General features: G+C 45.3%; 1 pseudogene; it reads left to right on the top strand.

Annotated features, from left to right (window-relative positions):
- Positions 1-13,788: 13,788 nt before the first annotated feature.
- On the top strand, positions 13,789-13,906 carry LOC126106945 (5S ribosomal RNA; annotated as a pseudogene).
- The last annotated feature ends 222 nt before the right edge of the window (positions 13,907-14,128 follow it).

Here is a 14,128-nt window from a genome sequence, read left to right as displayed (position 1 = left end):
GTTTTAAATTGGTGAGAGATCTGGAGAATGTGCTGGCCTGGGCAGCAGTCGAACATTTTCTGTATCCAGAAAGGCCCGTACAGGACCTGCAACATGCGGTCGTGCATTATCCTGCTGAAATGTAGGGTTTCACAGGGATCGAATGAAGGGTAGAGCCACGGGTAGTATCACAACTGAAATGTAACGTCCACTGTTCAAAGTGCCGTCAATGCGAACAAGAGGTGACCGAGACGTGTAACCAATGGCACCCCATACGACAGTATGGCGATGACGAATACACGCTTCCAATGTGCGTTCACCGCGATGTCGCCAAACACGGACACGACCATCATGATGCTGTAAACAGAACCTGGATCACATCCGAAAAAATGGCGTTTTGCCATTCGTGCACCCAAGTTCGTCGTTGAGTACACCTTCGCAGGCGCTCCTGTATGTGATGCAGCGTCAAGGGTAACCGCAGCCATGGTCTCCGAGCTTATAGTTCATGCTCCTGCAAACGTCGTCGAACTGTTCGTGCAGATGGTTGTTGTCTTGCAAACGTCCCCATCTGTTGGTTCAGGGATCGAGACGTGGCTGCACCATCCGTTACAGCCATGCGGATAAGATGCCTGTCATCTCGACTGCTAGTGATACGAGGCCGTTGGGATCCAGCACGGAGTTCCGTACTACCTTCCTGAACCCACCGATTCCATATTCTGCTAACAGTCATTGGATCTCGACCAACGCGAGCAGCAATGTCGCGATACGATAAACCGCAATCGCTATAGGCTACAATCCGACGTTATCAACATCGGAAACGTGATGGTACCCATTTGTCCTCCTTACACGAGGCATCACAACAACGTATCACCAGGCAACGCCGGTCAACTGCTGTTTGTGTATGAGAAATCGTTGGGAAACTTTCCTCATGTCAGCAAGTTGCGGGTGTCGCCACCGGCGCCAACCTTTTGTGAATGCTCTGAAAAGCTAATCGTTTGCATATCACAGCATCTTCTTCCTGTCGGTTACATTACGCGCCTGTAGCACGTCATCTTCGTGGTGTAGCAATTTTAATGGTCAGCAGTGTAAATAGCAGTATTAATAGTGGCTGGTTGCCGTCTTCTTCCCCTGCCTTTTTCCTACAGGCACCTGTTTCTTCTCTCATCACGTCATCAGCCGATAGAGGCCTTCAATGTACGTTTTCCACCTAATCGCTCTCTTCTGTGAATTCAACAATAAAATTCCCATTTCACTCTTAATGTTATCGCCCTTTGATTTGAATTTCACCGAAGGTGATTTTGTCTTATCGATATGACGACTCAGTCGCTCCAACTATTATTTTTCGATTTCCGCACATTTTTCCTGCAGCGATTTCGCCTAGGCTTCCCTGCGCTTCCTATTTATCGCAGTCTAAAGTGACACATATGTCTTGCGAAATGACTCCAACTAAAAAATCCGAGAAATTGGAGCAAATACTGACTATTGCGGAGAATTATTCTTCCCACGTGCCATTCGCGAGTATAGCAGGGAAGGGGAAGTCAGATATTTGTACCAGAAGTATTCTCCGTCACAGATTGTCTAGTTGCTTGCAGAATATAGACGAAGACGTAGGAGTAAGTGTCGTCGGTAGTGACCACTACCTGTCTTCCGTTGCAGTGCTGTTTACTATGATCTAAAGTATCCAGTCACCAGTGAAACATAGGTCTTTCTAAATGACTCCAACTAAAAAATCCCAGCAGATACTGACTATTGAAGTGAATCATTCTCCCCACACTGTCGAGTGTGTAACGCTGGAAATGCATATCCTCCTATTTCCATCTGTTGTACTATAAATTTGTTTTCCTTATTTTGTTACCTGAAGATATGACATTTCTGTGTCTTTATATATTGTAATTGTTTTACTATTTGTATATACATATATATTTATGCATTTATGTCGATGTATAATTGGTTTGTTTTGTAAATACTATTTGTATTTTTACACTGGGTCTTGCCTAGGGAAAATTATGCTATCGAAAGATTACATCGACAGGTCGTGTGGAGAACCAAAGTGATTAGGATCTTTGGTACTTTTAACTTTGCCGTGCGGAGCGCGGGCAGAGCAGAGTCTGGCTGGAGTAGGGCAGTGGAACAGAGGTGTGTGGAGTGACGACCCCGCGAGTTGCCGTGCTTTCGGGGTTTGGCAGCATGTAGTTGCGCTCGACGTGCTATGATAGTTTCTGGCACAGTGTCGCGGACGGGAAGCATTAGCTGGCGCACATCAAGAGCCCGTTTCGCCTGGTGACCGTGTCGAGAAGAAGGCGCGCCAACATCCAGCTTCTGCAACAGCGACGGCCGACAACGAGTGACTGTCGCCACCTCCTCGATCGACGAATTCAAACCTTCAATCAATCAACAAGGAAGACTGGAAGCGCGTAAAGTTTTAGAACTGTATGGCAGACCTCAGCTTTTCAAACTGTTCAATTTGTCTCACAAAATTACAGCAACGTAGCATGAAACTTTGTTGGTTATTGTGCCAATTGCATTACCAAGCAGGGTCCCTTCCTTTTCCGGAATGAACTCGAGTGTCATTGAAATTCAAACGCCAGTATTAAAGTAATATCATTCGATTTCACTGCTTTAATTTCAAAGTTCAGTTAAAGTATTCATAGCTGGTTACAATATTTAGATTACACAAGCACAAATTAAGAGTGCGAGTTTTGTTACCATATTTTAGCTTACCTGTGACTGCAGCTCAGCTTGGTACGTACTAAACTTTACTATTGTTAATTGTTCAGAATCATTTAATTCAAGTTCAAAGCTAAATCTCTTACTTCTAAATTGCGTAGATTCAAGTAGCTTTTGAAATGATTGTTGAGGTAGCCCAAGACTAACCCTATTTTATTGAATTTCGTAGAGCTTCAGAAACAAAGTTCACTATTAAGTTCAGTCAGTAAATTAACTTTAAATTTTCCAGTTTTATTAATTCTTTTGCTAAATTAAATAAGAGTGTAGCGAATTACTTCTGACAAACATTCAGTTTTCACACAACACGTTTCAACCAGTTGCCACGCTTTTAGCGCTAATTATATGTGGAATAACCCTTCTTTTTCAGTTATTATAGTAGTTGTCCATAGGACTGGCGACAGTAATTTTCCCCAAATCTCAAAGATCTAATTAACGCCAATTAATTGTTAACGTAACGACCGCACATTTACTTTGTTTATTAATTTTACCATTTTCTCAAAATTAGTTCCACCAATTTCATTTGCATTTTTCCTTTCATTTAGATGTAACCCTTTCCTCCCTCTTTACCGACAAATTAACTACCGTGACGATTGCTTTTCCCAAATTTCTATTAGCTGCGCACGGTTTAATTTTTCGCTGTCATTAAGGTCGATAACTGAGGGGGAGGTTACAAGTGGCTTTGCAGAGTATAGATGAAGATACAAGTGTATGCGTCGTTTGTAGTGAGCATTATCTGTCTTTCGTTGCAGTGCTGCTTACTACGATATAAATTACTGTTTTGATCGACCTTCACAATGTTACTAAATGACGTTGTCCTTGGTCCTCGTACTCTCCCGTTCCTAACGCAGCAATACTGCGCAGCCTGTCAGGGTACGGAGACTTGTGAATGAGGCGGGTCGCCTTAGCGAGATGGCTGACGTGTCTCGAGACAGGCGACGCGCGGCTCGACTTTAAATCAAGGCTGAGGCGCACGACTCCGTTCCCCGTGGTCTGGCGCCGAGACAAGCCCTGCGGCGTATCGCAAATATTTAATCTGGCGCCGCATTAAGGTCTCAGCTCTGTCAGCGTCCCAGGCCTTGGCACAGTTCGTATATGACGACCGAGGAACTTTCTCGCAAAGACGAGCCCTCCTTCCCAAAGATTCATACAGCAAACGGGAACTGATAACAAAACTTGTGACATTTCCTTCACAGGGCGTATCGAATGAGGTAACACGTTCGACAGTGTAGAACGGTCCAAGATGTACGGCATGACTGTAAACCACACTGAAGAGCCAAAGAAACTGGTTCAAATGGTTCAAATGGCTCTGAGCACTATGGGACTCAACTTCTGTGGTCATTAGTCCCCTAGAACTTAGAACTAGTTAAACCTAACTAACCTAAGGACATCACAAAAATCCATGCCCGAGGCAGGATTCGAACCTGCGACCGTAGCGGTCTTGCGGTTCCAGACTGCAGCGCCTTTAACCGCACGGCCACTTTTTTTTTTTTTTAATTTCCAATGTCAGGCTTACCACCTTTGCTGACATACATTTTGTTGTACTACCGCATAAATAGTGTCTACAAGGTCCATATGTTGACAAATGGTGCCTAATTAGGAAATTAAGTAATTAAGGAAATGAATAAAACAGAAAATGCCCAAATGAAAGACATGAAGGCATTGCGGATAGTACAAATGTAAAAGAAACATGCTCCTGTAGCAATGAAATGAAATTCGTGTCGGGGACGAAACTTGCTCACGACCCGACGTTCGATAGAGCAAGAGAGACATCTATCGACGCGTTCTCCAGACGTTGGTGTAAGACTGGGTCGTCTTCTCGAAATTAACTAAGGGTCCGTAAGTGTGATCGATGTCTATCTCGGCTTCTTCGTCTATCTCATCTCTCACCCGTCACACCCCATCTGGCCGGCGGGTCGGTAAATGTAAGTCGCAAGCAATTAGCGAAGTCTTGCCCATATTTCTTCTGCTGTTGCAGCTTCGTGTGTCCATCCAGGAGAAAATGCCAAAAATCAATTTTGTCCTTTTCCGATTCGTTATACACGTAGTCCACCACCATTCCCCGTACCCATGTCACTGCATTGGTTTTTTGGACCGGAAAATAAGATTCTTGGGGGAACAAAAGGGTGTCTGATGAAATTGTGCGAGGGGCGGAGCGTAACAGGAACGCCAATATCTGTTGTGCCAAGTGCCACACTGGAGCCGTCCCACTACATGCTAAACGATGTTCATCAGTGTCCACTGTTGCGCAGCCTAAACATAGTGGAGTGTCTGCCAAATGAATCGCGTGCCGCCGTTGATTCGTTGCGAACTTCCTATTTACCACCACATACCATATTGAACGTACCGACGTTGGGAGGTAAACGTTCCGTATAACGCGCCATATCTGTCGCCAGTTCTTGTCTGGGTACTTCGTTTCCAGGGTATTCCTGGGACACCGGCGCAGTAAGAGTTGGTATACATCTCGCGTCGTCGGTAGTCGTGTTGTTGGGAAGGAATCTCTGACATAGCTAAGCTCCAAAAAAAAAAATACTTGAAATGTGATAGCTTCGGTGAAATATGGCCCACATTGACTGGGGGCAGCATTGAAGTCGGCGCTAGTACATCGGCCAACGCACCCGAGATATTGCGAAATTGACCGCGCCACTGTCGGAAAATTGTACTGACGAATAACGCCCGTGCCTTTGCCACTTCGGCCGGCAAAGAAACTGGTACACCTGCCTAATACCGTGTAGGGCCCCCACGAGCACGCAGAAGTGCCGTAACGCGACGTGGCGTGGACTCGACCAATGTCTGAAATAGTGGTGGAGGGCAGTGACGCCATGAATCCGTACGAGTACTAGGCGGGTGAGATCTCAGCTGAACAGCACGTTGCAAGGCATCCCACATATGCTCAATAATGTTCATGTCTGGAGAGTTTCGCGGCCAATGGAAGTATTTAAACATAGGAGGGTGTTCCTGGAGCCACTCTGTAGTAATTCTGGACGTGTTGGGTGTCCCAGTGTCCTGGTGGAATTGCCTCAGTCCGTCGGAATGCGCAATGGACTTACGTACGTGTCACCTGTCAGAGGCGTTTCTAGACGTATCAGGGGTCCAAAAAATGGCTGTGAGCACTATGGGATTTAACATCTGAGGTCTTCAGCCCTCAAGACTTAGAACTTCTTAAACCTAAGTAATCTTGAAAGGGTACAGTACCACCCGACATTGAAAGTAGGTACAACATACTTCATTATTTTTGTCAGAACAACACATTTTTTTTGTAAAATAATTTCAATTAATACAGCGAAGCCGGATACCAGTGTGGGAAAGAATGACAATTTAGTTATTTAATTGATCATATGTGCACTCCCACAAAATAAATCCCTACGTCCAGTTCGGTGAGATCTTTTGAAATGAATGAATGTATGGTCGTCTGCTAACCGCAGATAGTGAATGTGAATATATGATCATCTTTGAGTAGATCCTTTGGCCACCTTTGGTGGGACCAAAGAGATGAAATTTACCTGAGCTTTGAGCGCCTGAAATGTGGCTGACCAGTACAGTAGCATGGTCTTCCCCCACCTCGAGATAGGTGCGAAAGGACCTGGAGAACGGCCATATTTCGGCACTCTGCCGCTGGATCTTGTGCTGTTATGACCTGTTTTAGTTGTGCTCCGTAATGAGGAAAGAGTGGAGTCATGGTATGCATGTGGAATATTTAAGAGTAGTTTAAAATAATAATTTCTCTATTTCAGGAACTTTTGTGGGGAGAATTAAATGTCAGGCAGGTAATATTAATGGGATTGTAGTAATCTTCGGAAGTGACCAACGGTCACAATGAAACCACGTGTAGCAATAAGTTGAAATACTTCCGTGTGCTTCAGTTAAGCTGAATCACTAGCGTGTGTACAATAAGTTGAAATATTTAAGAAATAGCGTGTGTACCATAAGTTGAAATATTTAAGAAATGGCGTGTGCAGGACTTGAAATTAGAGACGAGTACTTCCACGTGGTGAGTACTGTGTGAGTCTCAAACTGTGTATGAGACAAAGGATAAAGAGAAGTACTCGTCCATGGTATCAGTTGAGGACTCGCGTGTGTGATGAATACGTTCTTAATATTACTTTGTGTGATATGATTCCGTGTGACGCTAGATTCAAACTCTGAGAGAGAAACAAGGTGAGTCGGCCGTCTATCCAGCAACGCCACTTGGCTTGCATTGCACAGGAAGACGTGCATATATCTCCAGAGTTCATAGTAGGAAAGTAGAACTACGAAGTGGGGCAGTGTCATGTGAAACTGGGATAAATATTAATTGAAGTGGGAAAGCTGAAAGTGATAATGTTGTGACTATTACCTGTGTAGTATTTCATATTGTAGTGTGGTGTATGTCATGTAATTTGGGTATGTGTGGTTTGCATGGGAGAGAAGTGAGGTAGTTTCAAAAGATTAGTGGGTTATGCTTGTTCCTTCTGTACCGCTCGGTCTGGAGGAAAGTTTCGTAATGATGACTGTGAGAGTCGAAGTGTGAGAAATAATAAAAGATCCACCATCCTATCCAGAAAGTGCACTGTAGCGTTAAATAATTACGAGTCCATAATATAGAGATTCACCAATGTTAAGCCATGCCCACTGGGCGGAATTTCTCATGTGTTCTTGTTGTAAGTTATAGAATTTGTGTGTTTAGGTTAGAGAATTTATCGGAATAAATAAGATAGTGAAAAGATTGGTGGACTTTTCCATTGAATTGTATGTTGCCATAATGTCCCGAATTTATAATGTGTGCGCCATTCATATTCAGTGCGGTGACCACGTGTTGACAAAAGCCGTTAAATAAAAGACAAAAGGAAAATGTGGTATTGCCAGTGCGTAGTGTACAGTCAGAGTTCTGTAAATCACTGATAGTCAGATGCGTGTTTCCGTTGCGTATTAATCATACAGGAGGATAATTGTAACTTAATTGTGAGTACGAGAGTTCATGTTACTCGATAAATAAGAATGAATCCACTCGCTTGGCAGACCACTCATCTTGCAGGCCTGTCTGCTTGATGCCACAGTATGAGCAAGGCATGTGGGTGCCTCTCAACCTAAGCACATCACACATCTATGTCTGAGGCAGGATTCGAACAAGCGACCGTAGCAGCACCGTGGTTCCGGACTAAAGCACCTAGATCTGCTCGGTCACACCGGCCGGCATCAGGAGTCCCACATCACTCCAAGGGCACACGCGCCACACCATTACAGAATCTCCAAAAGCTAGAAAAGTCTGCTGCTGACATGCAGGATCCATGGATTCATGAGGTTGTCTCCATACCCGTACACGTCCATGCGCTCGGTACAATTTGGAACGAAATCCGTCCTACCAGGCAACATGTTTCCAGTCATCAACAGTCCAGTGTTGGTGCTGATGGGACCAGCCGGGGTGTAAAGCTTTGTGTTATGCAGTCATTAAGGGTACACTATTGGGCCATCGGCTCCGAATGCCCACATAGATAATGTTTCGTTTAATGGTACGCACGCCGACACTTGTTGACGGCCCAGCATTGAAATCTGCCCCAATTTGGAAAGGGTTGCACTTGTGTCACGTTGAACGATTCTCTTCACTCGTCGTTTGTCGCGTTCTTGCAGGATCTTTTTCCGGTCGCAGCGATGTCGGAGATTTGATGTTATGTCGGGTTCCTGGCATACTATGCTTACTTTCATTCCATATGGGATTATTTTTTGGGGTAATTCATCAAGCCAAGCTAAAGTTTTCCGGGCACAAAAACGTGCAGTAAGAATTATATGTGGTGTGAACTCAAGAACATCCTGCAGAAGCCTGTTTAGGGAACTAGGGATACTAACTACAGCTTCCCAATATATTTATTCCTTAATGAAATTTGTCATTAAAAATATATCACTTTTTCAAACCAACAGCTCAATTCATGGAATCAATACTAGAAATAAGAATAATCTTCACAAGGATTTAAAGTCACTTAGTCTTGTACAAAAAGGTGTGCATTATTCAGGAACACACATTTTCAATAACTTGCCAGCAGCCATAAAAAGCTTAACAACCAATGAAATTCAGTTTAAGAGAAGCCTAAAGGATTTATTGGTGGCCAACTCCTTCTACTCCATTGATGAATTTCTTAGTAAAACCAACTGATTTGTATATAAGTACAACATAACTTCTGCACAATTTCAGTGCAGTAATGTGTTCACTGAAAATTTGTGTGTCTGTGTCTGTCTGCCTGTGTGTGTGTGTGTGTGTGTGTGTGTGTGTGTGTGTGTGTGTGTGTGTGTGTGTGCGTGTGTGTGTGTGTGTGTGTGTGTGTGTGTAAATATAATCTAACTTCTGCACCATTTCAGTGCAGTAATGTGTTCACTGAAAATTTGTGTGTCTGTGTCTGTCTGTGTGTGTGTGTGTGTGTGTGTGTGTGTGTGTGTGTGTGTAAGTATAATCTAACTTCTGCACCATTTCAGTGCAGTAATGTGTTCACTGTAAATTAGTATTACAGTAGTTATATTACATGTTTATTACCTTATAAATAAATAAAAAACTTTTTTATTTTATATTCAGTGCATTAGTATTTGTAAAATGACTCTTAGTGTTCATTAAAAAATGACGATCATTCCACTTGGGACCTGTGGAATGGTACATTAGCTTATTTGTTTTAGTTGTAAATACACTCCTGGAAATTGAAATAAGAACACCGTGAATTCATTGTCCCAGGAAGGGGAAACTTTATTGACACATTCCTGGGGTCAGATACATCACATGATCACACTGGCAGAACCACAGGCACATAGACACAGGCAACAGAGCATGCACAATGTCGGCACTAGTACAGTGTATATCCACCTTTCGCAGCAATGCAGGCTGCTATTCTCCCATGGAGACGATCGTAGAGATGCTGGATGTAGTCCTGTGGAACGGCTTGCCATGCCATTTCCACCTGGCGCCTCAGTTGGACCAGCGTTCGTGCTGGACGTGCAGACCGCGTGAGACGACGCTTCATCCAGTCCCAAACATGCTCAATGGGGGACAGATCCGGAGATCTTGATGGCCAGGGTAGTTGACTTACACCTTCTAGAGCACGTTGGGTGGCACGGGATACATGCGGACGTGCATTGTCCTGTTGGAACAGCAAGTTCCCTTGCCGGTCTAGGAATGGTAGAACGATGGGTTCGATGACGGTTTGGATGTACCGTGCACTATTCAGTGTCCCCTCGACGATCACCAGTGGTGTACGGCCAGTGTAGGAGATCGCTCCCCACACCATGATGCCGGGTGTTGGCCCTGTGTGCCTCGGTCGTATGCAGTCCTGATTGTGGCGCTCACCTGCACGGCGCCAAACACACATACGACCATCATTGGCACCAAGGCAGAAGCGACTCTCATCGCTGAAGACGACACGTCTCCATTCGTCCCTCCATTCACGCCTGTCGCGACACTACTGGAGGCGGGCTGCACGATGTTGGGGCGTGAGCGGAAGACGGCCTAACGGTGTGCGGGACCGTAGCCCAGCTTCATGGAGACGGTTGCGAATGGTTCTCGCCGATACCCCAGGAGCAACAGTGTCCCTAATTTGCTGGGAAGTGGCGGTGCGGTCCCCTACGGCACTGCGTAGGATCCTACGGTCTTGGCGTGCATCCGTGCGTCACTGCGGTCCGGTCCCAGGTCGACGGGCACGTGCACCTTCCGCCGACCACTGGCGACAACATCGATGTACTGTGGAGACCTCACGCCCCACGTGTTGAGCAATTCGGCGGTACATCCACCCGGCCTCCCGCATGCCCACTATACGCCCTCGCTCAAAGTCCGTCAACTGCACATACGGTTCACGTCCACGCTGTCGCGGCATGCTACCAGTGTTAAAGACTGCGATGGAGCTCCGTATGCCACGGCAAACTGGCTGACACTGACAGCGGCGGTGCACAAATGCTGCGCAGCTAGCGCCATTCGACGGCCAACACCGCGGTTCCTGGTGTGTCCGCTGTGCCGTGCGTGTGACCATTGCTTGTACAGCCCTCTCGCAGTGTCCGGAGCAAGTATGGTGGGTCTGACACACCGGTGTCAATGTGTTCTTTTTTCCATTTCCAGGAGTGTATTTGTCATGTATTGTTGTTTTTCTGACATGTTCCACATCCTGGAGGACCTCCTCACTACGGATCAATTGGAATGAAAGTAAATCTAATCTAATCTAATCACGGTACAATCGTGAAATAGTCGTACGGGAAAATCCCCATTTCATCGCTTCCTCAGTAATGCTGTGTGCCGTCGCTCGTGCGCCGACTATAACACCACGTTCAGACTCGTTTAAATCTTGATAACCTGGCATTGTAGCAACAGTAACCGATCTAACAACTGCGCCAGACACTTGTTGTCTTTTGTAGACGTTCCCGACCGTAGCGCCGCATTCTGCCTGTTTACATATCTCTGTACTTGAAAACGCTTGACCATACCAGTTTCTTTGAAGCTCCAGTGTAGTTGCTATATTTAGGGAAAGGCGAATAAAGTAGAATGCGTCCAAAGATCAGGAGGGAACAATAATAATGTACGAACAAGAACAATGTGCTCGTACTAGAAAAGGTACTGTTCAGTGTACCCATCGAAGCAGCAATGACGCGCCGGCCGCGGTGCCCGAGTAGGCGCTTCAGTCCGGAACCACACGGCTGCTACGGTCGCAGGGTCGAATCCTGCCTCGGGCATGGATGTCCGTGATGTCCTTAGGTTAGTTAGGTTTACATAGTTCTAAGTTTAGGGGACTGATGACCTCAAATGTTAAGTCCCATTGTGCTTAGAGCCATTTGAGCCATTCTGAACCATGACATTGCTATACTGAGTGAAAGTGAAGAAGAATTACACGATCTGAGGAATGGAATGAACCTTCTGATGAGTACAGAATATGTATTGAAAGTAAATCGAAGAAATGCGGAAGTAATGAGAAGTAGCAGAAAAGAGAACAGTAAGAAACTTAACATCAGGCTTGATGGTCACGAAGTAGGTGAAGTTATGGCATTCTACGACCTAGGCAGCAAAGTAAGCAGTGACGGACAGAGCAAGAAGGATATAAAAAGCAGACTAGCATCGGCGAAAAGGGCATTCATGGCGGGGAGAAGTCTGCTAGTATAAAAAATAGGCCTTAATTTGAGGAAGAAATTTCTGAGAATGTACGTCTGGAGCATAGCATTGTATGATGGTGGAACATGGACTGTGGGAAAACCAGAACAGAAAAGAAACGAAGCATTTGAGATGTGTTGCTACAGACGAATGTTGAAGATTACGAGGACTGATAAGGTAAGGAATGAGGAGGTTCTGCGCAGAATCGGAGAGGAAAGGAACATGTGGAAATCACTGATAAGGAGAAGGGCAGGATGATAGCACATCTGTTAAGACACGAGGGAATGGCTTCCACGGTGTAAGGGGGAACTGTACAGGGCAAAAACTGTAGAGGAAGACGGACTCTGGTATACATCCAGCAAATAATAGAGCTCGTAGGTCGCAAGTGCTACTCTGAGATGAAGAGATTGGCCAGGAAGAGAAATTCGTGGCGGACCGCATCAAACCAGTCAGAAGACTAATGACTGAAAACAAGAAAGAAAAGGGATAATGTGATGGACTGAGCACATCAAGAAAATGGTTTCCCCGTTTTAAGGAAGGTCGTTTTGACATTATTGGCTCTCTATGTTCCTGAACACCCTCGAGGTTTGATGAAGATCGTTTATACGCATGAATCCACAATGATCCACGTCAGTATACTCGAGGATTGGCAAATATGATGAACTGTGATCATTTCATTATCTGGAAACATTTGCCTACAATGTGGGCTGTAGTTCATATACTTTAACATTGTTTCACTTATACAGGGTGTTACAAAAAGGTACGGCCAAACTTTCAGGAAACATTCCTCACACACAAATAAAGAAAATATGTTATGTGGACATGTGTCCGGAAACGCTTACTTTCCATGTTAGACCTCATTTTATTACTTCTCTTCAGATCACATTAATCATGGAATGGAAACACACAGCAACAGAACGTACCAGCGTGACTTCAAACACTTTGTTACAGGAAATGTTCAAAATGTCCTCCGTTAGCGAGGATACATGCATCCACCCTATGTCGCATGGATGCGCTGATGCAGCCCTGGAGAATGGCGTATTGTATCACAGCCGTCTACAATACGAGCACGAAGAGTCTCTACATTTGGTACCGGGGTTACGTAGACAAGAGCTTTCAAATGCCCCCATAAATGAAAGTCAAGAGGGTTGGGGTCAGGAGAACGTGGAGGCCATGGAATTGGTCCGCCTCTACCAATCCATCGGTCACCGAATCTGTTGTTGAGAAGCGTACGAACACTTCGACTGAAATGTGCAGGAGCTCCATCGTGCATGAACCACATGCTGTGCCGTACTTGTAAAGGCACATGTTCTAGCAGCACAGGTAGCGTATCCCGTATGAAATCGTGATAACGTGCTCCATCGAGCGTAGTTGGAAGAACAAACTAAAATGAGCTCTAACATGGAAAATAATCGTTTCCGGACACATGTCCACATAATATCTTTTATTTATATGTGTGTGAGGAATGTTTCCTGAAAGTTTGGCCGTACCTTTTCGTAACACCCTGTATTTATGCTCTAAGCCACAAACACTAAAATCAAAAAGGTTCGAATGGTTCTAAGTACTATGGGACTGAACATCTGAGGTTATCAGTCCCCTAGACATAGAACTACTTAAACCTAACTAACCTAAGGACATCAGACACACAATCACCACTGACTTTATTGTCAACACTTGAGATGTCTTGCAGATAAAATCCAGGAAAGACGACAAAGAAGACTGCGTGAAGTGTTACTACTCCTCCCTGACGAACAATGCTATACACGAGATGCTTTGGGAAGTAATTCAGCACCCACCTCATTCACCTGATCCCCTCTCTATCGAAAAACGAACAAGGAACTTACTTTCCGGATGAAAATGGGTTTCGAACGTCGCTCGACGACTTCTCCGCCTCAAACTCACGTGATTTCTAGTCACGGGATCGAGAAGTTAACCAACGTTGACAGACTGTTGTAAATAGTGAAGGAGAATGTATTGTTTATGACTGAAGTCTCTCTTGGGGCAACGGCCTTGCCACAGTAGATACACCGGTTCCCGTCAGATCACGGAAGTTAAGCGCTGTCGGGCTTGGCTGGCACTTGGATGGGTGACCATCCGGGCCACCATGCGCTGTTGCCACTTTTCGGGGTGGACTCAGCTTCGTGATGCCAACTGAGGAGCTACTCGACCGAATAGTAGCAGCTTTGGTCAAAGAAAATCATCATAACGATCGGGAGAGCGGTTTGCTGTCCACACGCCCCACCTACCCGCATCCTCAACTGAGGATGATGCGGCGGTCGGATGGTCCCGATGGACCACTTGTGGCCTGATGATGGAGTGCTCTGAAAGCGTCTGTTATGT

Source organism: Schistocerca cancellata, chromosome 10, assembly GCF_023864275.1.
Source record: "Schistocerca cancellata isolate TAMUIC-IGC-003103 chromosome 10, iqSchCanc2.1, whole genome shotgun sequence".
Taxonomy (NCBI): domain Eukaryota; kingdom Metazoa; phylum Arthropoda; class Insecta; order Orthoptera; family Acrididae; genus Schistocerca; species Schistocerca cancellata.
Note: the sequence above shows the minus strand (reverse complement) of the source record. Positions and strands in the feature narration are given on the sequence as shown.